The sequence below is a fragment of the Canis lupus genome, chromosome 16 (assembly GCF_048164855.1).
Source record: "Canis lupus baileyi chromosome 16, mCanLup2.hap1, whole genome shotgun sequence".
NCBI classification, from domain to species: Eukaryota; Metazoa; Chordata; class Mammalia; order Carnivora; family Canidae; genus Canis; species Canis lupus.
The window spans coordinates 32,822,312-32,845,060 of NC_132853.1; the positions used below are offsets into that span (position 1 = coordinate 32,822,312).

Below are 22,749 nucleotides of genomic sequence, written 5' to 3' on the forward strand. Positions count from 1 at the left end.
TTGAAAACCATGGAATGCCATATGCCTGGGTGGCTCAGCGGTTGAGCGCCGTCTTTGGCTCTGGGCGTGGTCCCCCGGGTCACAGGATCCAGTCCTGCATCCGGCTCCCTGAATGAAGCCTGCTTCTTCCTCTGCCTGTGTCTCTGACTCTCTGTGTCTCAAATAAATAAATAAAATCTTAAAACAACAACAACAACAAAAAACATGGAATGCCTTACAAAATAGACAGTGAAGCAATGGCAGTGGCTGATTCCAAAAGAAGATTAATCAGAATGGGGGAAAAAAGGCAGGAGGAAAATCAGAAAAGTTAAAGCCAAGTTTTTTGAGAAGGAATTGGGTAAGTGCCAATACTCCGGTGACTGTGAGAACTGAAATGTGCCCACTGGATTTTCTACTAAGTAATTCTTTGGTAACGTCAGCAAAGAGTGGGTGTGTCACGCTTTACTTACTGCTTTACATACTAACCTGCTTTTAGTAGTGGGATAAGTAGATTAAAATATTGGTAATAAATATAAAGAATTTGTTCAGAAAATGTAGTTGCAAAAAGAAGGAGGTGGTGGGAAGATAACTTTAAAGGAGTATAAGCATGAATTTTTTTTTTATAAGTTACTTGAGGATATGTGCATGACAATGGGAAGAAGCCAGTAAAGGAAAGTTTGGGAATTATTGGAAAAGATTGAAGAAACATCCCTGAAGGGGCAAAAAGGGATAATTCTAGTGAAGAATTACCTTAGAGCAGTGGTCTCTAGAGAAGCAGCTTCAGCGTCAGCTGGGGCTTCTTAAAGTCTCAGGACCCAAGACCCCAAGACCTACTAATTCAGAATTGTTGGGTGTAGGACCAATAAATCACTGTTTTATTGAGCGTCAGGTCTTTTCTGATGCACATTAGGTTTGAGAACCACTGGATTAGGAAAATGAAGCTACCTCTTCACTGACATAGAAAAGAGAAAAAGTAAAATGCAGGTAAGTTAAAGATGTTGAAACCCAGGCATAATACGGGGTGGGGGACTTGCAGGGTACAGATTTCCAGTTATGGAATAAATGGACCTTTAGGATGTGGTGCCCAGAATGGTGGTGCCCAGCATATACCGCATAATTAATTAATTAATTAAAATATTTAATATTTAATTAATATTAACTGGATTTACTGTAGTGATCATTTCACAATGTATGAAGATGTTGAATTGCTATATTGTACACTTGAAACTGGTGTAATGGTGAATGTTTATTATACATTACATATATGAGTAAAATGGGTCACAAAGTTATATGCTCAAAGTGGAGAGGATAGCATTGGAGTTTTAAAGATACTGGAAAAGGTTTATAAAAACTGCTATTTTGGGAAAAGGGCTAATTGTGACTCTGTGGTTGAATTCTGAGTTGTGTGAGGACCTGAGGTTGAAGAACATGATTTTCCCAGGTATTCAAGGAGTGTGAGGGTAGCAAAAAAGAAAGCAAGTGAATTCCAAGCTGAAAATTGATACTGACCTGAAAACTTTGTAAGGTGTATCTGAATGAAGCACAATAGGTTTAAAATCTGGGAATATTGGCAAGAGAGTAAAGTGATGGACTTCTAATTTTAGCCTGGTTGGAGAAAAAGGGAATATAAAAGGATCCTAACAGACTGAGAGAAAATAGAAGATCCTCTGCCTGTTTTTCAATCAAATTGTTTTTGCTATTGAGTTATATGTGTGTTTTTAAAAATATTTTTTGGATATTAATCCCTTGTTAAACATACGACTTGAAAATATTTTCTCCTATTCAGTAGGCTGCCTTTTCACTTTGTTGATGGTTTTCTTTGCTGTTCGGAAGCTTTTTAGTTTGATATAGTTCACTTGTTTATTTTTGGTTTTATTACTTGGGTTTGGTATTAGATTTAAAAAAATCATCACCAAGACTGATGTCAAGGAGCTCAGTGCCTAATGTTTTCTTTTAGGAGTTTTATGGTTTCTGGCCTTACATTCAAGTCTTTCGTTGATTTTGAGTTGGTTTTTGTGTATGGTGTAAGAGAGTGGCCTATTTTCGTTATTTTCGTATGGCTGACCAGTTTATCTAGCACCATCTTGTGAAGAGACCATCTTTTCGCCATCTTATATTCTTGATTCCTTGGTCATAAGTTAATTGACAATATATGTGTGGGTTTACTTCTGGGCTCTCTATTCTGTTCCATTAATATCTCTGTGTTTGTTTTTATGCCAATACCATAGTATTTTGATTAGTATAGCTTTATAATGTAGTTTGAAATCAGGAAGCACGATTGCCTCCAGCTGTGTTCTTTCTCCAACTTGCTTTGGCTAATCAGGGTCTTTTGTGGTTCTATGCATATTTTAGGATTGTTGTATTTCTGTGAAAAATGCCTTTGAAATTTTGATAATTAAATCTGTAGATTGCTTTGGATAGAATGGACATTTTAACAGTATTCTCCCATTCCACTAGCATAGGATATCTTTCCATTTACGTGTGTCTTCAATTTCTTTCATAAATATCTTATGGTTTTCAGTATATAGTTCTTTCACCTACTTGGTGATATAATGTCATACATCAATTATATCTCATTAAAAAGGGGGAGGCTGGTGTACAAAGTAGAATAAAAATAACAATGTGCTGGAAGGATTGGAAGTAGTAGCAGATGAAATGTATTACAATGAAAATTATGTCTTCAGGTAAAAGGCATGTTTTAATAATATGCACTTGTTAGTCAAAAGTTGAGAATGCATGGGATTGTGTTTATCATGGAATGGGGGTCCCAAAAGGGGCAATATTTGGAAATATTTGAAAGGGAAGGCAGTAATATAAATTTACATGAGAAGAAAGAAGCACAGAGCAATATGTGTAGGAGACAGATGTCTCCAGGAGACAGATATGTAAAGAAATTTACAGTGTGAGACATGAACAAGAAAATGAACCAGATGAAACCATGGAAAACATTTAGTCAGTATGACCAACTGGTCACAATAATGAAATAGTCAAAAATGACTATTTGAAGCCTTTCATTCCAGGAATGGATTGAAATATTTTTGTCTTTTTTAGTAGTTTTATTGCGTTTAATTATTTTTGAGTTTTGCTTTAAATTTATGACTTATTTTATTCCATATAATGACTGCCCTTCTTTGACACAGTCTTCTTGAATTTTTAAATTATGTCTCCTGGGATCCCTGGGTGGCTCAGTGGTTTAATGCCTGCCCTCAGCCCAGGGCGTGATCCTGGAGACCTGGGATCGAGTCCCATATTGGGTTCCCTGCATGGAGCCTGCTTCTCCCTCTGCCTGTGTGTCTGCCTCTCTCTCAGTCTCTCTCTCTCTCTCTCTCTCTCTGTGTCTCTCCATGAATTAATAAATAAAATATTTTAAAAATAAATTAAATAAATTATGTCTTCTATATTAATGGAGTTGCTCTGCAATCAAAGTGGTCAAAAATAAGCATTTCCCACTATCTGTATATACTGTAAAAGCTTTTGTAAGCCACAAGGAGAGCTTAACAACTGTTTTCTGGTTTTAAAAATCTGTTTAGTTTTTTTTAAATAATAAATTTATTTTTTATTGGTGTTCAATTTGCCAACATGCAGAATAACACCCAGTGCTCATCCCGTCAAGTGCCCACCTCAGTGCCCACCAATAAATTATTTGCCCTTATATCTTAAATTCATTTTAGTTAGCAATGACTGCTTTTTAGCTGGGTTGTTAATTTATTCAATTGTATATTTATATCTTCAAATGTTTTGATAAAATTACTTCACATAACAGTGAGCACTGTATAATGTATAAAACTGTTAAACACTGTTGTACATCAAAAACTAGTTATACTTAAAAAACTACTTTATATAGAAACTGTAAATAAATCAAAAGAAGTATCTTGTTTATGGATAGAAATACTCAATATCCTAAAGATGTTTTTTGACCTCCAATTACTATGATTATAAAGTAATTGAGATAACAATCCCAATAAAGTTATGTTTAAATAAAACTTGACAAGTGGATCCTAAAATGCATATAGAATTGTAAAGAGAAAAAAAATCAAAGACTCTTTTGAAGAATAAGGAGAAACTTAGATTTTTAGGCATTAATAGCTTGAAAAGTTTAAAATACTAAGAAAATGGTCAGTACAAACAGATAAGAAGTCTAATAAGAAGTAAAGGAGTAAGGCATGAGAATGGGTACTTGATAATTGATAGGATTTTGACATATTACAAAAATTCAAAAACATAAATGAAAGCTTTTATAAGGGACATTTAAAATTAATATATCTTATATGTTAAAGAACACCATAAATAAAGTGGAGAGAGACATTACTAGTGAAACATACAACAGATGACTTGTAAACAGAATATATGTAACAGAGAGGAAAAATAAATGATCCAGTCAGTAGAAACTAACTGGTCACATAGGTAAATGTATAACTTACCTAGAAACAATGTTGAATTACTAAGAAAGAAATGGAAAGATACCCAATGTTTTTCTTAATCAGGAAATTGCATACTAAAATCATAGCATTTCATATACACGGTACTGTTAAAATTAACATTTGATTAAAAGTGTTCACAATAACAAGTAGATATTGAGATTGTTCTACATTGCTGATGGGGGTATAAGTTGGTACTACCACTTTGGACAAAAACTGAGAAAATCTCTACAAAAGGAATACATGCATATTTTATGATCAATTCTATTTCTTTCTGCCTTCCCTAGAGACCTTTTTGAGCATGTGTCCAGGGATATTTACTGCAGTAATGTTTAAAGGCAAGGTGTTGTTGGTGATAGAACTTTTTCAGTAAGGGAATAAATAAGTACACTATGATTTATTTATAATAGAACACTTTTCTGTGATTAAAAAGTCTCAGCTCTATGTAAAAATAGGAAAGTTTAGAACTAGAATTCTGGTGATAAAGCAAATTGCAAAATGACAGTAATGTTATGACATAATTTATATCAAGTTTTAAAATACATGCCTATGCAATAAAAGTATAAAAGTATATGTGGGATGATATATACAAGCAAGAATAGTTATCTGTGGAGGCAAAAGGCTGGAAAATCGATTGGAGGGATGGGGCTTTGGCTTTATCTATAAAACACTGTTCCTTTAATTAAAAGTGAGATTATAGGTGAATAATGTGAAATAATTATTGGTAGTGGGTAAGTATATTATTTAATGTGTGCTTGAGCTGTTTGATAATAGAAAAAATTGATACAATTAGAACCCTAAAATTATAGTAAATATGCATCCCTCACCTAACCTTATGCAAACTAACATATCTAAAGAATAAATAGCATCCCACTCCAGTGGGTTCCCAGTAGTATCATTAGTATGCTTCTGCATACACAGGGCGGAGGAGTTCAGGGGAAAGAGCAAAAGTGCATTGGTTAAGATTCTGTATAGGCAACACTGGTGATGTGCTTCATTCACCTCAAACCATGAACTCCTAGAGTTTGTATGATGATTAATCAAATCAATAAGAACTTAAAATGGTGCCTGGTTTGGTAAATGCTCAAAAAATGTTGGTTATTATAACTATTAGTATATGAGAGAGATTTAGAAGTAACCAGCTCTAAAAATCACTAAGAACAAGTCAACAATAACAATGTAGCTAAGAACTGAGGTTAGGAAATCACCAAGAGGGGATCCCTTGGTGGCGCAGCGGTTTGGCGCCTGCCTTTGGCCCAGGGCGCGATCCTGGAGACCCGGGATCGAATCCCACGTCAGGCTCCCGGTGCATGGAGCCTGCTTCTCCCTCTGCCTGTGTCTCTGCCTCTCTCTTTCTCTCTGTGTGACTATCATAAATAAATTTAAAAAAAGAAATATTAAATTAAAAAAAAGGAAATCACCAAGATACAAGCATTTCATATTTACGTATCATTCAGTCTGCATATCTCAGACAAAGAATTCTGATGAACAGACCTGTGCCTTTATTATCTTGTAAATATTTGAAAGGAATAAGAATAAAGGCTTTGGCATCAGCAATGATTCAGAACCACAGAGTGGTAGATGTCACTTTCACAATTATGATGTGTATCATTCCTCCCCAATGTGGGCAAAGTGCAAGTATTGATAGCCTTGAAAAATGAAAAAAAAAAAAAAGTGTGAAGTTTGAAGCTTGATTTCAGGGTTCAAACCAGGGCACACATTTTTTTTTTAACTAGGCAAATAATATTGAAAAATAACACTTAAATAATCTGTGCTTCAGAAATTAATCCCATAAAAATAATACCATGACCATCTTTCCAGGGTTGTTATGAGGTTTATGGAAGTATAAACATAAAGCCACAAGCCCAGAGTCTGGCACTGCTGTAGGTAGTATTAGTTCTCTGTGTTAAAATATTGGCTGTCACAATATTAAATGTCTCATTGTTTAATATCATCCATTATTACAATTCAACCATTTCTGTAAGAATCACTTATCAATCACAATCAACTTAAAATATATCCTTGTAAATCAGTGTAGCTATCCATTTCTATGACACTATCTAGGAACTCCACATATATTACTAAGCATTTACTAGGACCATATTCTCCAATTCAAATCATTCAATACACACATACACAGATGCACAGCAATTAGATTAACCAGAAGTTTTAAGGAAATATAAATTCACTGATAAATCTACCACCCATGTAAACCTCTCAATACTTGTGAGAGAACATGGAATTCACCTGAAATTATTTTTCCTTACCATGAATGGCAACAAGGAAAACCAATGGTATGGCTCTTGCTTACTTGCTCCTAACATCCCTTTCTATGCTTCTGTGCTTCTTCACTAGACCCAGTAAAGGGTAGATAAGAGGATCTATGTCAGTGATTGACATCAATTTGCACTTCAAGTTTCATTGCTTCTGTATTATGTCAATAGACCATTAATTGAGAAACTAAGTATACAGCCTCCTGGGTGTTAGGTGGCTCAATGGGTTAAGTGTCTGCCTTCGGCTCAGGGCATGATCCCAGAGTCCTGGGATAGAGCCCCACAGACTGCCCTCAGCAGGGAGTCTGCTGCTCCCTCTGCCTTTCCTTCACCTGGCATGTTCTCTCTCTCTCTCTCTCTCTCTCTCTCTCTCTCTCTAAAATAAGAATTTAAAAAAATAATAATAAAGTAGATAGCTTCCTAATGCAGTTCTCATTTAAAAAGTAATAAGAATGTTTCAGACCAAGACATTTGTAAAGGTGGCAAAGTAGGAGGCCCTCCATCCCCTTGGGATGTTCAACAATTAGCTACACACAGGCATGCATTCATTGCTGTGTGGGAGCTTAAGAGTCACTTAAACTTCAGCAACATGAAACTGTAAAACCTAAACCCATTCATTTCAACATAGGGAAAAAGCTCCTTGATACTGAACTTGGCAATGGGATTTGTTTTGTTTTGTTTTGTTTTTGTGTTTTGTTTTGTTGTGTTTTGTTTTGGTTATGACCCTAAACTTGAGCAACAAAAGCAAAAACAAATGATATTACATCAAATTAAAAAGCTTCTGTACAACAAAAGAAAAAACCGGGGGATGGGAGAAAACATTTGCAAACCACATATCAAATCAGGGATTAAAATAAAAAATATATAAAGAACTCCTAGAATTCAATAGTGAAATAGCAATTTGATTGAAAAATGGGTAAAGAAGGTGAATAGACTTTTTTCAAAAGAAGGCCTGCAAATGGCCAACAAGCTTATGAAAAGATGCTCAACATCTCCAATCATTAGGGAAATGCAAATCAGAACAACAATTAGATATCACTTCACACCTGGTATGATGTTGTTTATCAAAAAAGCTAGAGATAGCAAATGTTGCCAGAGATATGGAGAAAAGGGAACCCTTGTGCACTGTTGGTGGAAATGTAAATTGATACAGTAACTATGGAAAACAGTGTGAAGTCTCCTAAAAGAATTAAAAATAGAACTACCATATGATCCAGAAATCCCACTTCTGGGTATGGTACCCAAAGGAAATGAAGTCACTATTTTTTTTAAGATTTTATTTATTTGTTAGTGAGAGACACACAGAGAGGGGCAGAGACACAGGCAGAGAGAAAAGCAGGCTCCCTCCGGGGAGCCTGATGTGGGACTCGATCCTAGGACCCCAGGATCACGACCTCAGCCAAAGGCAGACACTCAACCACTGAGCCACCCAAGTGCCCCTGAAATCACTATTTCGAAGAGATATCTACACTCCCATGTTCATTGCTGTATTATTCACAATAGCCAAGAAACAGAAACAACCCAAGTATTGGTCTATGGATGAATGGATGAAGAAGATGATATGGGAGATATCTAGATAGATATTTATAGATATAGTTATATAATATTTCAACAATAAAAAAGAAGAAAATCCTGCCATTTGTGACAATATGAATGGACCTTGAGGGCATCATGCTAAGTGTAGTAAGTCAGAGAAAGACAAATACCATATGATATCACATATATGTGGAATCTAAAAAAGGTCATTAACCAGGGGCTTGGGGATGGGGGAAATGGGGTTCAAAGGGTATGAACTTTCAGCTGTGAGATGGATAAATTCCAGGAATCTAAGGCATAGCAGGGTGATTACAGTTGACAATATTGCATACTTGCAAGTTGCTATGGGAGTAGATCTTTACCGTTCTCATTATAACAGCAACAGTTAATTGAAATAAAGGATGTATTAACTACTTATTGTGATAAACATTTCACTTCATACACATGTATCAAGTCATCACATTTTATAATTTAAACATACAGTATTATGTCAATTCTATCTCAAAGCTGGAATAAAAAAGGGATGATCATATATTAACAGCTTAACAAAGTAATATCAGTTACCTTCCCCTTACCCTCTTTACCTCTTCTCAGCTACCTCATGTCAATGTGGAGGTGTAAATTAGCAGAATGTGGCTTTAAAACTTTAATAGGAATTTCAAACCTATAAGGAGTTCTGCTTTAGAGCTTTAAAATAAGTTCTTTTAAATGTGAGTTTTATTAAAAATAAAAATCATGAAAAGAAAAAAAATCATGAGGAATTGGTGAAGAACTAGGAATAAGTGTAGCAACCTAATCACATTTATTTTGCTTTCATTTGAAGCTCTGAACTGTTAAACTTTTATTAAAAATAAATGCATACTGTAGTAAATGTGTACACAGCACAATGCTCTCAGGTGAACCTGTGTTCTGACAAATAATGATTAATTAGTTAATGACTATGGCTAATTTTAAGTTTAAAGTACATTTTTGTGAAACACAGGTTCATGGTAAACAGAAAACCATAAAATCTTAAATGTAGAAGGAATTTTAAAATACCCCTAATCTTAAATCCTTGGCAATATGAAATGCATCCCTCAGTAAGATGACAGTGCTTGTCATGGCTCCTGGCACCTACCTGTTTTTGTTTTTGTTTTTTAAGATTTTATTTATTCATGACAGACACAGGGAGAGAGAGAGAGAGGCAGAGACACAGGCAGAGGGAGAAGCAGGCTCCATGCAGGGAGCCTGATGTGGGACTCGATCCCAGTTCTCCAGGATCACGCCCTGGGCCAAAGGCAGGCACTAAACTGCTGAGCCACCTGGGCTGCCTACCTACTTGGTTTTTAGTGAGTATTATTTCCCTAATAGCTTTTTGCTATGCCAGTGACATTGAACTATTTTTACTTCGATTTAGTAAAACTTTCAAAAAGGACCTACAGAGAATTGGATCTGTTTTTGGTAAACTTATGTTAGTTGGTAGAAACTTCTGTGTCTCTTTCTTAGAATGTATCACCTGGATGTCTTATAATTCTTTCCAAAATGTATCCAGCCCTGATCATCAAAACAAACCAGGAAGTCTTTGGTTTTCCAGTCCAGTCAATCTCTCCTCTTTTACGTAACAATTAAAGTTTAAGTTAGAAAAAAAATTATACCTCCCTTGGCACCCTGCCTTCCACAAGCCATTATTCTCTTTCTTCCTATTCACACTTAAACCTCCTCAACAAGTTGTTCATTCTCCACCTTCAGTTTTTCACCATGTCCCATGCCTTGTACCCACAAATAGCATCCCCAACAGAGTCTGTTATGGAAGTGATCACTCTGAAATAAGCACATTTTACCTTTTTTTCTCTCCTTTGTAACACTCCTTTTCAAAAACCCAATAGTTTTGTTTCTTGCTTTAATAATTCCCCCTCCCAAAGGAGAAAATATAAGTGAGAAATATCAGAAAGGGAGACAGAACATGAAAGACTCCTAACTCTGGGAAACGAACTAGGGGTGGTGGAAGGGGAGGTGGGTGGGGGGTGGGGGTGACTGGGTGGTGGGCACTGAGGTGGGCACTAGACGGGATGAGCACTGGGTGTTATTCTGTATGTTGGCAAATTGAACACCAATAAAAAATAAATTTATTAAAAATAAATAATCCCCCCTCCCTGTAAACTACCTTCCTTCCATTATAAAGCATTTTTTAACATGAATGTCTCTATTTTTTCAGCTGTGTCTCTCACTTACATTTAGTGCTGTCTTGCATATCACATAGTCTCTTTCAGAGCTCTCAAACATCCACACAGAGGTACTACCTGTCTCCTGGACATGGACCTGTGTAGCCCAGTTAATTGGTTTCTAGTTTTTAGTTATAAGTAATTATGAGAAGTTTTCTTCAGCAAAGATTTCCTGGGGCTGATAATAATAGTCTTATTGCCCTAATTTAATCCTTTTCTGACAAATCTAATAAATCTATTCTTGTTGAGGTGAAAGGTGTTTGGGATTATTATCCTTGCTTTTAGAATCTTCAAAATAGGAGAAAAGATTAACCAACCACAGTTGTCACATATATGAAGTGTGATCTCATTTCTTAGCAACTAAGCAAGATTCAAAGTTCTCTCTCTCTCTCTCTCTCTCTCTCTCTCTCTCATACACACACACACACACTTTTGCTCTTAATATCTAATTTAAGATGGCAAATAATACATTTATTAATTAACAATACTCCATTGAAATAACAGAAGAAATATACAAAATGAATCCATAACTGTGCTGCAAAGTCAGAACAGGTCCCAATGACAAATGAAATGGTAGAGAATTTCTTGAAGATAGAAAGAAAAGGAGACAAAGCACACACCTGACTACCTTGAAATCCTATTCAAGTTAAAGAAGAGTCCATCAAAAAGAAATTGATTGTTTTTCAGAAGAGCTCCAGAATAATTTAAAGATGAGAGGAAAGAGGGCAAAGAAGAACTCAACCATGGTGTAGTCAGCAGAGAAATTAGAGAGATGGGAACTGTTGTATAAATCCTTTATTCTCAGAATGCACCCCCATTTCCTGTTTGCCCCCAGAATAAATCACAAATATAGCAAACCAGTTGAAAAATAAACTGAAATAGTTGCCTGAGACCCCCAAGGTTGTCAGGAGGTATACAGACCTACACATAGAAAAGACAAATCTACTCACAGTTGTTGTATTAACCCAACTGACTAAGTGCATATTTATCTCACCTTGTGGTTTGACAGTCTAGCTCTTTCGTGGATGCTGTGAGCTATCCTTTTTCGCGTGTGTTTCAGAGTTGTTTTCTGTTGATTGGATTTCTGAGAACAGATGCTCAGGGATATGTGGGTATATGAAATTGGTTATTGGATTGACATAAGGCAGAAGTGGTGAGACAACATCTACTGCCAACCTAGATTCCCAGATGGGAAATTAGCAGCAGAGGCAATAGGAAAATGATTTAACTGATCATATAATTAGTTGGATCCATGTACACACTGAGGATGATATGTGGGGAATATATAGAAATGAATTCTATGAAATTCCAAACTTCTGTTTTATTTTATATCACAACTAAGTCTGCTATGTTGCCTATATTCATTGATCATATGAATATTTTAAGGCATTTATCACAAAATAGTGAGGTCCCAACAATTGGAAGAAGGCTATCTGGAAGAATCCATAGAACTTACCAAGTCAAGGAATGACCCAGCCACATTGAAACATCACCCATATTTAGTGGAAGAAAGTTAATAATTCTTCCCATATTGCTATCACTCATTGTTTCTCACAAGGAAATTATAATTAGAACACAACATGGCCTGAATGACTGGATGAAGACATGAGTGAAGTAGAAAAGATAGTGTTTAGAATAAATTAGAGGGGGCAGCCCAGGTGGCTTAGCAGTTTAGCACTGTCTTCAACCAGGGATGTGATCCTGGAGACCCGGGATCAAGTCCCATGTCAGGTTCTCTGCATGGAGCCTGCTTCTCCCTCTTCCTGTGTCTCTGCCTCTGTGTGTGTGTGTGTGTGTGTGTGTGTGTGTGTCTCATGAATAAATAAATAAAATCTTAAGAAAAAAGAATAAAGGATTTTTTCAATATATTCTGTCAACAATTTGGATTAAATATATGGACATGGATTTTCCAGGTAGAAATCAAAGAGAGGACAAAAAAATTTGGGATCGGACTGAATTGATACATGTGCTCTCACCAGAGGTTCTGCATTTCGTGTGCCTTTGCGCATTTGTCAGTCATTAAAACACTTTCTGGATTTGCAGCACAAGTGGAACCAAACAATGACCAGAAAGCCTTTGAGAGACAGAAGATAAGGGATCCAAGGCTTACAGGTAATAGATATGCTGGATTAGATCTCAGAATATTCAGCATCCCACCGTGTCTCATGACCAGTTCCAAACCTCCTTTCCTTTCGATCAAGTGAAACAATTAACCACAATCTTTGAAATCCTGATATCTGTAGGACAGAAATGTCTATGAAAGATTTAGGATTTCTGATCTCCAGTTGAGTGGAATGAGGCTGGGATTTTGTCCCCAAGTGCTAATAGTGAAATGCCATTAACAAAGTAGGTAGTCATTGTAAAAGCAGTATGAATGTGATAATCTGGGTCTAGGGAATGGTCTGGCATCAAGAGATCTCTCTTGTTAACCTATCAAGGATTCACCAGAAATAAAGTCAATAATTCACAAATCCTGAGAACAAAGGGCCAATTTGAGTTACAGAGCTGTGGAGCCAACTTCTAGTCATGATTTAATGTGTATCTCAGAGCCTTTTAAATTTCTTCATGGCCATTGGCTTGGTTAACTCTTCACTGAAAGGAAACTGTTGAATCCACGAAATGGCAGAACACTAATTGAGACTCAAAATACCATAGCAGTGTATCAGTCAGAATGGGGGTGTAGAAGGACTTGGTGATAAAGCTCTTGCTTGTGCTCACCTTAATGATAGGGTGAGAGGACTCTGGCCACTTCACCAGATCTTGTGTATATGGTAATACGAAAAAGTCTTGGTAACTGACAGAAATCTAGCTGCATGAACTTAGGATAAGGGTAATATAGCAATTATGGCAAATGGAAGTCACTGGATTTTCCTCCTTATATAAACAATAAATCAGAAGAAATATTTCAACTTTGATGCAATTGCAAAAGTATCTTAGAGTTGAATGATACAGAAATGATGATTCTAAATTCTCATTTATTTTCTGTTTTTCAAGTGCATATGATTGACAGTTCTTCAAAATAATAGGATTATAGAGAACTTAATCAGGTGATGGCTTCAATTGAAATGAGTGTTCCATATATGATTGCCCTAATGGAGCAAATGAATAACACTCTTAGAACTTAATATGAAATTATTGATCTGGCACGTGAACTTTTTCCTAATTTTAGAGTTAATTTTCACCCAGGCAGAACCTATTTCAGTAGAACAATACTATTGAAATCATGACTCCAGGAATTTATCAGTTGTCTTCTTTTTCTATCACAATCTAGACAACAGGGACTGTGACACTATCATCAACCCCAGGAAGGCATTCTCTCCACTATATTAAAACTATCAGGTAATGAACTAAAGACCAGAAGGTATCATACCTTAGATGTCTTAGTCAGATACATATGCCTACAATTAAAATATATGTCTTTGGAAAACATACCACCTCATGGAATTTCCAGCAAATCTACTGTTTTTAAACATGTTACAATATGTCCTCAAACATGAAGGATATATTCCTCAAAAGCTATTGTACCTTGTCCACTCTTTAAGAAGAAGGTGGAGTACCTACACAGAACTCTAGATTTTGGAGGTGGCAAAGACCAGTGACCTTCAACATACATGTTTTCTCTTTTTTGCTCACTTACCCTGATAAATTTGAGTAGTTTCATCATGAGTTTTAAAATTTGCAAATGATACACTTCCTAGTAAGTTATAAATATTGACATTTCAAAAGTAAAAGAATTATATGCTTCTTTTAAAATGTAGCTTATGGAATCAAAATACTATGGTAACTTGATCCCCACCATCAGCAATTTATAAAAAATACATTAAAAAAGGTTTCCTTTAGTACCCATAAATTTTACATCTCTCCTTACCCATCTTGAACTTGCGTTTGCATTCTTCTTCTTACACAGAGTTGCATCCTGATATATCATCTTTTATGCCTGAATGATTTTATTGATCACACTCTCACTCTTTTCTGCTACAAAAATCTTAGTAAATTTTTTTAATTCTCTGTTATCATAAGACTCTAAGCATTAAATAATTCCTTCTATGTTGAGTCCTCCTAACAATTGTAATTAACAAAGAATTGAACAAAATGACACAAATATATTAGGGACTTTGACAAGTTACTAAAAATGTATTGCATAATTTTTTTTTTTAGAAAGTAATCTCCTAATGAAATAAATAGGCCATTTCTTTCTGATGAGTTTAAATATCCTTGGAAGAAAATCACCTACTGCAAAAATGAGACAAGATTCAAAATCTTATGTCTTTGGTAATTTTTAGACGTTTGTGCAGAAAAACATTCATATGGACAAGTATATTGGAATGGGAGAAAGAATTTCTTTATTGTAATGTCAATCAATTTTTCAAAAATTCTTTTGAAATATAAACCCCTCAAAATAAAAAAGACCAAATGGTGATATCTTATCAGAAATTATTCTTAATTATATGTCAACAGGCAACACAATTATGTCCTCCTTCAATTTTATTAACAGCAAATAATTAGAAACCCCATTGCTTACAAAAAGGATAGTTTAAAAAAAAAAAAAAAACTAGGTCATTAAAATAACTCATTTCCTGAATTTTGGAAATACAAAGAATTTAGAATGGTAAAATGACTACTGATTATACCTTTGACTCTTTCACCTAGAGGCACCTTATTTCAAACCAATATAGTCAGAAAATTTTAAGAAAACTGTGAAGTTATTAATTTCAAAAGACATCCCAATAAAATATTTTTGATAAACAGTTCTTATATTACCAAATGCTTTAACTTATATTTTCATCAAAACTTTGGAAATACAATCTTAGTTTGTTCAATATATGGAAAAAGTTCATACAAAACAGATATTTAATTGCTTCTCACATCTTACCTAATGATTGGTATCATCCTAATTAGTTGAGTAATCATTCTGACTTGGTGTCTACATGGTCCTAAATATTTAACCTCTTTTAACCTAGTTCAGAGCTAATAGACCCTATCAGGCATTCTCAAACCAATATGTTGCCAGGTAATACCACGTCACTTCAGAATTCTGAATCTGAGGAAAAAGAGGAAGAAGGAAGGAGAGACAGAAGAGAGAAAGGAAAGAAGTGAAACATTCTGGGAAAGGTCCATAAGCTTCAAAAAATTGCCAGGAGTCCACAGCAGAAAAGTTCAAAATTACCTTAATCTGGCATGTTCTAGGCAGAGGCTGCTCCACTCTCCAGGTCCTGGGCAGAAGACCACAAGCTGCAGAGTCGTGGATGTCTCTGAGGGACACTGGGTGGGGCCAAGCAGTCTCCAATTGTCATTGAGATGGACATTGTCCTCACAGCCTAATCTACACTCCCTTTTCATCCACCATATGGATTCTCAGATGACAGTCCAAATCTTTCATGCCATGAACAGCTTTGAAGTAAATAGAACAATCCCCTGGAAAAAGATTCATTTTTTTTACCTTACTCTGGAGAAAGCAAGACTTGAGATTGCTTAGTAAAAACTCACTGCTCTTATTCCCCACTCTATATGTGAATTCATATAATCCCAAACCCAGAGAGATCCCATTTATGATGCTGCCTTTGTATTTTAGCGGAAATACGTACAGGGAAAACTTCTACAGGTTTCTAGTGCCTAGATTAAAAAAAAAAAAAAAAAAGTCCCAGATACCGATATTTGAAATTGCCCCTTTGTTTAGTGCTCCTCAAATAAAGAACTATGGTGAGCTTTAGGATGACTGAAAGGTATGTCTTTTTTTTTTGTATATTTTTTTTATTGGAGCTCGATCTGCCAACATATAGTATAACACCCAGTGCTCATCCCGTCAAGTGCCCCACTCAGTGCCCATCACCCAGTCAGCCCATCCCCCACCCACCTCCCCTTCCACTACCCCTCGTTTGTTTCGCAGTTAGGAGTCTCTCATGTTCTGTCACCAAGAGGTATATCTTTGCTTTGTAATGTGGAAGAAGGATTCTCATGAATATGAAGATGGGAAAGAACCTGCTTGATGACTCAACAGATGTATTTTTAGGTAGATTCATTTTTTTGAGCGTCCCTTGGACTTGATGGTATAGAAATTCCTTGACTTTTTTCTCTGTCTACATATCCCTTATTAAGACATGGGCCTAGCACTGGAGACATATGTGCCCAGTTAACCTCTGTCAGTTTTAAGGGTTCAAAACAAGGGACCCCTTTCTAGATGATTGAAGTCACAATCTGGGGCCTTTACCCTCTGCACATATATCCCATTAGACCCAGTGATGTTTAAAATCTTTCCAGAAGCTATGATAAAATGTGGAGCCATAGCAAGTCCAATCAAGAACATGGAACAGATGCCACCTAGACTTTTGCATCAAGGTCATGCCCTTACTCAAGTAATTTTTCACCTCTAATGTGCCTCTAGCATTTTGTCCATCTTTACTGTTTCCCAGCAGAAACCACTATCCCCTTCTATCTGGACTTAGCAACCTCCTGACTGATACTGATTCTGATAACTTATTCTTATCTCAATGATCTATTCTCAGACCCATGAGATTTTGGTATGGTTTTGTTTTGTTGTTGTTGTTTTCAAAGCTTGATCAGATCTCATCAACTCCTTCATTATAAATTCCCAATGGTTCTTCATTAAGCTACAAATAAAACTCTTATTTAGGCTTCCAAGTCCTGACCTGATTTGGCTTCTGCCTACATCTCTAATATCAGAGTGCTCTCACTCTAATACTCTATCTACATGAGCTTCTTTCTGTCCCTCAAGTACTTCAGGATCATGCCAGCTTTGGAGTACTTGATGGGTCATACGCCTCAATAGCACAATCTAAGTGTTCCCTTCTCCCTCTCTCTACTTTTCATTCTCTATTCCCCAACTTTGTTTTTATTTATCAGAGTAATATTATATATGTGTGTGTGCATTTGGTTTATTTTCCTTATTTATTATCTTTAGACTTAGATAGTATATTTTGTCTGTTTTTGCTCACTGCTGTGCCCCCAATACTTAGAACCTGGCACGTAAGAACACTTAGGTGTCCAATAAATATTTTAGCAATGAACTTAAAAAAAATAATGAATATGTTTACCTCTGTATAGTTATAGTCTATCTTCCACTGGATTAGTATGGAAGAGATTTGGTCTAGTCTTTATCTCAGTCCTTAGTGTCAGAGCATCATCTGTAACTATCAAAAGAACAAATCAATGAGGATAATACAAACACCTAAAAATTATTAAAGGCAGTACAGTATTCTAAATGAGTTATCTTATTTAATCCTCATAACCTTTAAAATAGGTCAGATCAATTTCCCCATGGATAGATGAAGAAATAAAACATAGCATTATTAGTGTCAGAACAGTAATTTGAACTCAGGACTATCTTATTCCATAGTCAAGCCTTTAGACACTTTCTAGCATGATAAATATTAGGTTTTAGGATTTGAGGCAGGTGTATACCCATGTATTACCCTCCAATGACAGTAGACCAAGATTCAAGAAGCATATAAAGGTATAGGGTCAGCATCATTTATGATATTGCTAGATTCTCAATAATGTCCAAAGTCCAGGGCATCTCAATCTTGCTAAAGTTGGATTAGAGAATGCAGATTTTTTTGGTGATACAAAATTTATACCTCTTGATATCTCTCTTCATCTAGATCTTAAAACCCACCCATGAGAAAAGTTGGGTCTGCAAAGTAGACTTCCCACATTGTTACCAGTTGGCAATCTGGCAAACCATTGCTTAACTATGACCAATTAGGACAGAAGATGCAAGAGGAAAAGCCTATAGATATTGCCATTTTTGGCATAGTATCCACACCTCACCAATAAGATGAAATGAGTCCTTAATCTTTTGGAAAAGGATATGAAAGAAGTTCAGAGAAGGAGTAAAGTGATAAATCCAATACTTGCTGCATCGGGTAAGATGGTAAGAAGGATACAAAGAAAAGGGCCTCCTTATAAAACCAACTCTTATTCCACCAGGGACAAAAGCAGCAAATCTTTAGTTTCACTTGGGTGTTTATGATAGTGACACTTATAGTGTCAATATAGATAGTTCAATTTATAGAGGAAATGCAAAATATACAAGCAAAATATATTATCAAAGATTATGTCCAAATTATTAGAAATAATTTTGGAAATTAACAGAAAATTACTTTTCTGGGAATGGAATTGCCTTACAACATATAAACCAGTTGTTCAGTTTTGACATATTTAATTTCTGTAGATGTTTTCAGAAATACAATTATCAAATTAGAAGTTTTACTGGAAGAGATCATGGTCTTCGCCTTCAAGGGCCTTATCGACTTTCACAGGAAGATAGATTCATAAAAGAATGTGAATGATAGAAAAGAACTAACCAAAAGTGAGCCATAATACTAGCTACAAAACCAGGATGGAGTGTGGGAGAGGGGATGATTATACCAAGTTTTGAGGAACAGGTAGTATTTGATTAGGCAGGGCATTATAGATGACACATGAGAGGAAAGTACAAGTCACATCACAAGAGCAACAATTAACCAGTGTCCTTGGAGTACAAGAAAAGCTTTAGGAGGCTGATATTTGGCTAAGATGCAATGGGGATTAAATCTGTGTGCTCTTGACTGTCAGATTAAAGATGGTCAATATTATGAAATATTAAGAAATGAATGACTTAATAAAGCAGAATGCAAGTGCTTTTGTCCAGGCCAAAACACACACACACAAAAAAAACAAAACAAAGGATGAGGGTCTGCACTTGGAGAGTGGGAACAGAACTAATCAACCATTTATCTTTTTGTGGGGGGTACAATCCTTTATAAGTAAAATGATGGCACTTTACATGTAAAATTTAAATCATTTTTCCCTCTCCAGTTCCATTTGCTTTCTCTGTTTATTAGGGGCAACTGTATCATTAATTCACTGTATAGCCAGCAAACAATTTTATATAATTTCTAGGTAGATTTGTATCCATTTATGCTATAAATTGTTTTTGAATTGTTTTGAAATTTTTGTAAGTATTGTTTTCTATGGCTGATTCTCCTTACTCAGGTTTTCATGAGCCTAACTCTGGAGAGTGAAGTATTTCTGTCAACAAATCAATACTTACCTTGTTTTATGTGTGTTTCTGTTTAAAGGTACTTTGTTGGGAAGCCCGGGTGGCTCAGCTGTTTAGCGCTGCCTTCAGCCCAGGGCCTGATTCTGGAGAGCCGGGATGGAGTCCCACATCGGGCTCCCTGCATGGAGCCTGCTTCTCCCTCGGCCTGTGTCTCTGCCTCTCTCTCTCTCTCTCTCATATAAATAAATAAAATCTTTAAAAAATAAATAAAGGTACTTTAATATATATGGTTAATTTGGAGGTGGGGCAAGATGGCGGAAGAGTAGGGTCCCCAAGTCACCTGTCCTCACCAAAATTCCTGAAAACCTATGAATTTGGCCTGAGATTTAAAGAGAGAACAGCTGGAATGCTACAGTAAGAAGAGTTCACGCTTCTATCAAGGTAGGAAGACGGGGAAAAAGAAATAAACAAAAGGCATCCAAGGGGGAGGGGCCCCGCGAGGAGCCGGGCTGAGGCCGGGGCGAGTGTCCCCAGGACAGGAGAGCCCCGTCCCGGAGACGCAGGAGCTGCACCGACCTTCCCGGGCGGAAAGGGGCTCGCGGGGAGGTGGAGCAGGACCCAGGAGGGTGGGGATGCCCTCGGGCTCCCTGGGACAGTAACAGACACCTGCCCCCCGGGGAGAGCGCGCCGAGCTCCCTGAAGGGCTGCAGTGGCACAGCTGGACCGGGAGCAGCTCGGAGGGGCTCGGGCGGCGGCTCTGGCAGAGGAAGAGGCTCCGTGCGGAGGGGGCTGCACGGCTCCGGGAGCAGCTCGGAGGGGCTCGGGGCGGCTCCGCGGAGCTCGGGGCGGCTGCCCGGAGGGGGCTGCGCCGCCGGGAGCACTAATCCAACAACAGCACAGGCTCCGGAGCACAGGGCGCCGGGGCACAGCCCAGGATCCGCCCCCGCCCGCCCCACAGGCAGAGGCCGGGAGGGCCCAGGACAGCGAGGACGTTCCTGCCCCGAGCTTGAGGAGATCAGCGGCCCCGCCCCGGAGCCTCCAGGCCCTGCAGACGGAGAGCTCCGTAGTTACTGCGGGGGCTGACTCCAGGGCTCCAGAGCTGGCCGCCGCCACTGCGGTTGTTCCTCCTGGGGCCTCACGGGGTAAACAACCCCCACTGAGCCCTGCACCAGGCTGGGGGCAGAGCAGCTCCCCCAAAGGCTCACACCTGAAAATCAGCACAGCAGGCCCCTCCCCCAGAAGACCAGCTAGACCGACAGGGGAAAAATCAATTATTGACCAAGCAGCACTGGAAAGTTCCAGGGGTAGTCAGGGGATTTACAGTATACAGAATCAGAGGATACTCCCCCTTGTTTTTTGTTTTTTGATTTCTGTTTGCTTCCCCAACACACACACTTTTTTCTTTTTTTCTTTTCTTCTCCTTTTTTTCCTCCTTTTTCTTTTCTTTTCCTTTTTTTTTCCTTTTCTTCTTTCTCTTCTCTCTTTTTCTCCTTTTCCCAATACAGCTTGTTTTTGGCCATTCTGCACTGAGAAAAATGACTAGAAGGAAAACCTCACCTCAAAAGAAAGAATCAGAAACAGTCCTCTCTCCCACAGAGTTACAAAATCTGGATTACAATCCAAATTTAGAAAGCCAATTCAGAAGCACTATTATGCAGCTACTGGTGGCTCTAGAAAAAAAGCATAAAGGACTCAAGAGACTTCATGGCTGCAGAATTTAGATCTAATCAGGCAGAAATTAAAAATCAATTAAATGAGATGCAATCCAAACTAGAGGTCCTAACAACGAGGGTTAACGAGGTGGAAGAACGAGTGAGAGACAAGTTGATGGCAAAGAGGGAAACTGAGGAAAAAAGAGACAAAAGATCATGAGGATAGATTAAGGGATATAAGTGACAGCCTGAGAAAGAAAAATCTACGTTTAATTGGGGTTCCTGAGGGCGCCAAAAGGGACAGAGGGCCAGAATATGTATTTGAACAAATCCTAGCTGAAAACTTTCCTAATCTAGGAAGGGAAACAGGCATTCAGATCCAGGAAATAGAGAGATCCCCCCCCCCCAAAATCAATAAAAACCGCTCAACACCTAGACATTTAATAGTGAAGCTTGCAAATTCCAAAGATAAAGAGAAGATCCTTAAAGCAGCAAGAGACAAGAAATCTCCATAAAGGGAGAAATATTAGATTAACAGCAGACCTCTCCACAGAGACCTGGAAGGCAGGCCAGAAAGGGCTGGAAGGATATATTCAGGGTCCTAAATGAGAAGAACATGCAGCCAAGAATACCTTATCCAGCAAGGCTTTCATTCAGAATAGAAGGAGAGAAAAAGAGCTTCCAAGACAGGCAGGAACTGAAAGAATATGTGACCACCAAAGCAGCTTTGCAAGAAATTTTAAGGGGAACTCTTAAAATTCCTCTTTAAGAAGAAGTCCAATGTAACAATCCACAAAAACAGGGGCTGAATAGGTATCATGATGACACTAAACTCATATCTTTCAATGGTAACTCTGAACATGAATGGGCTTAATGACCCCATCAAAAGTCACAGGGTGTCAGACTGGATAAAAAAGCAGGACCCATCTATTTGCTGTCTACAAGAGACTCATCTTAGACAGAAGGACACCTACAGCCTGAAAATAAAAGGTTGGAGAACCATTTACCATTCAAATGAGCCTCAAAAGAAAGCAGGGGTAGCCATCCTCATATCAGATAAACTAAAATTTACCCCGAAGACTGTAGTGAGAGATGAAGAGGGACACTATATCATACTTAAAGGATCTATCCAGGAAGAGGACTTAACAATCATCAATGTATATGCCCTGAATGTGGGAGCTGTCAAATATATCAATTAATAACCAAAGTTAAGACATACTTAGATAATAATACACTTATACTTGGTGACTTCAATCTGGCGCTTTCTACACTCGATAGGTATTCTAAACACAAGATCTCCAAAGAAACAAGAGCTTTAAATGATACACTGGACCAGATGGATTTCACAGATAGCTACAGAACTTTACATCCAAACTCAACTGAATACACATTCTTCTCAAGTGCACATGGAACTTTCTCCAGAATAGACCACATAGTAGGTCACAAATCAGGTCTGAACCGATACCAAAAGATTGGAATTGTCCCCTGTGTATTCTCAGACCATAATGCCTTGAAATTAGAACTAAATCACAATAAGAAGTTTGGAAGGACTTCAAACTAAATCACAATAAGAAGTTTGGAAGGACCATCCTGCTAAAAGATGAAAGGGTCAACCAGGAAATTAAGGAAGAATTAAAAAGATTCATGGAAACTAATGAGAATGAAGATACAACCGTTCAAAATCTTTGG

The 22,749-nt window shown here is 37.4% G+C and overlaps 2 long non-coding RNA genes across 2 annotated transcripts in view; both read left to right on the forward strand.

Annotated features, from left to right (window-relative positions):
* LOC140606502 (uncharacterized) overlaps positions 1 to 19,638 on the forward strand; it is a 72,047-nt gene extending 52,409 nt beyond the window's left edge. The window contains exon 4 of the long non-coding RNA XR_012008853.1: positions 19,488 to 19,638. This is a non-coding gene — a long non-coding RNA (uncharacterized lncRNA). The remainder of the gene's footprint in view (positions 1 to 19,487) is intronic.
* Positions 89 to 19,468, forward strand: LOC140606503 (uncharacterized). The gene is made up of 5 exons (XR_012008854.1): positions 89 to 337; positions 890 to 963; positions 12,451 to 12,519; positions 13,679 to 13,746; positions 18,027 to 19,468. It is a non-coding gene; the product is annotated as an uncharacterized lncRNA (long non-coding RNA).
* Positions 19,639 to 22,749: the final 3,111 nt, after the last annotated feature.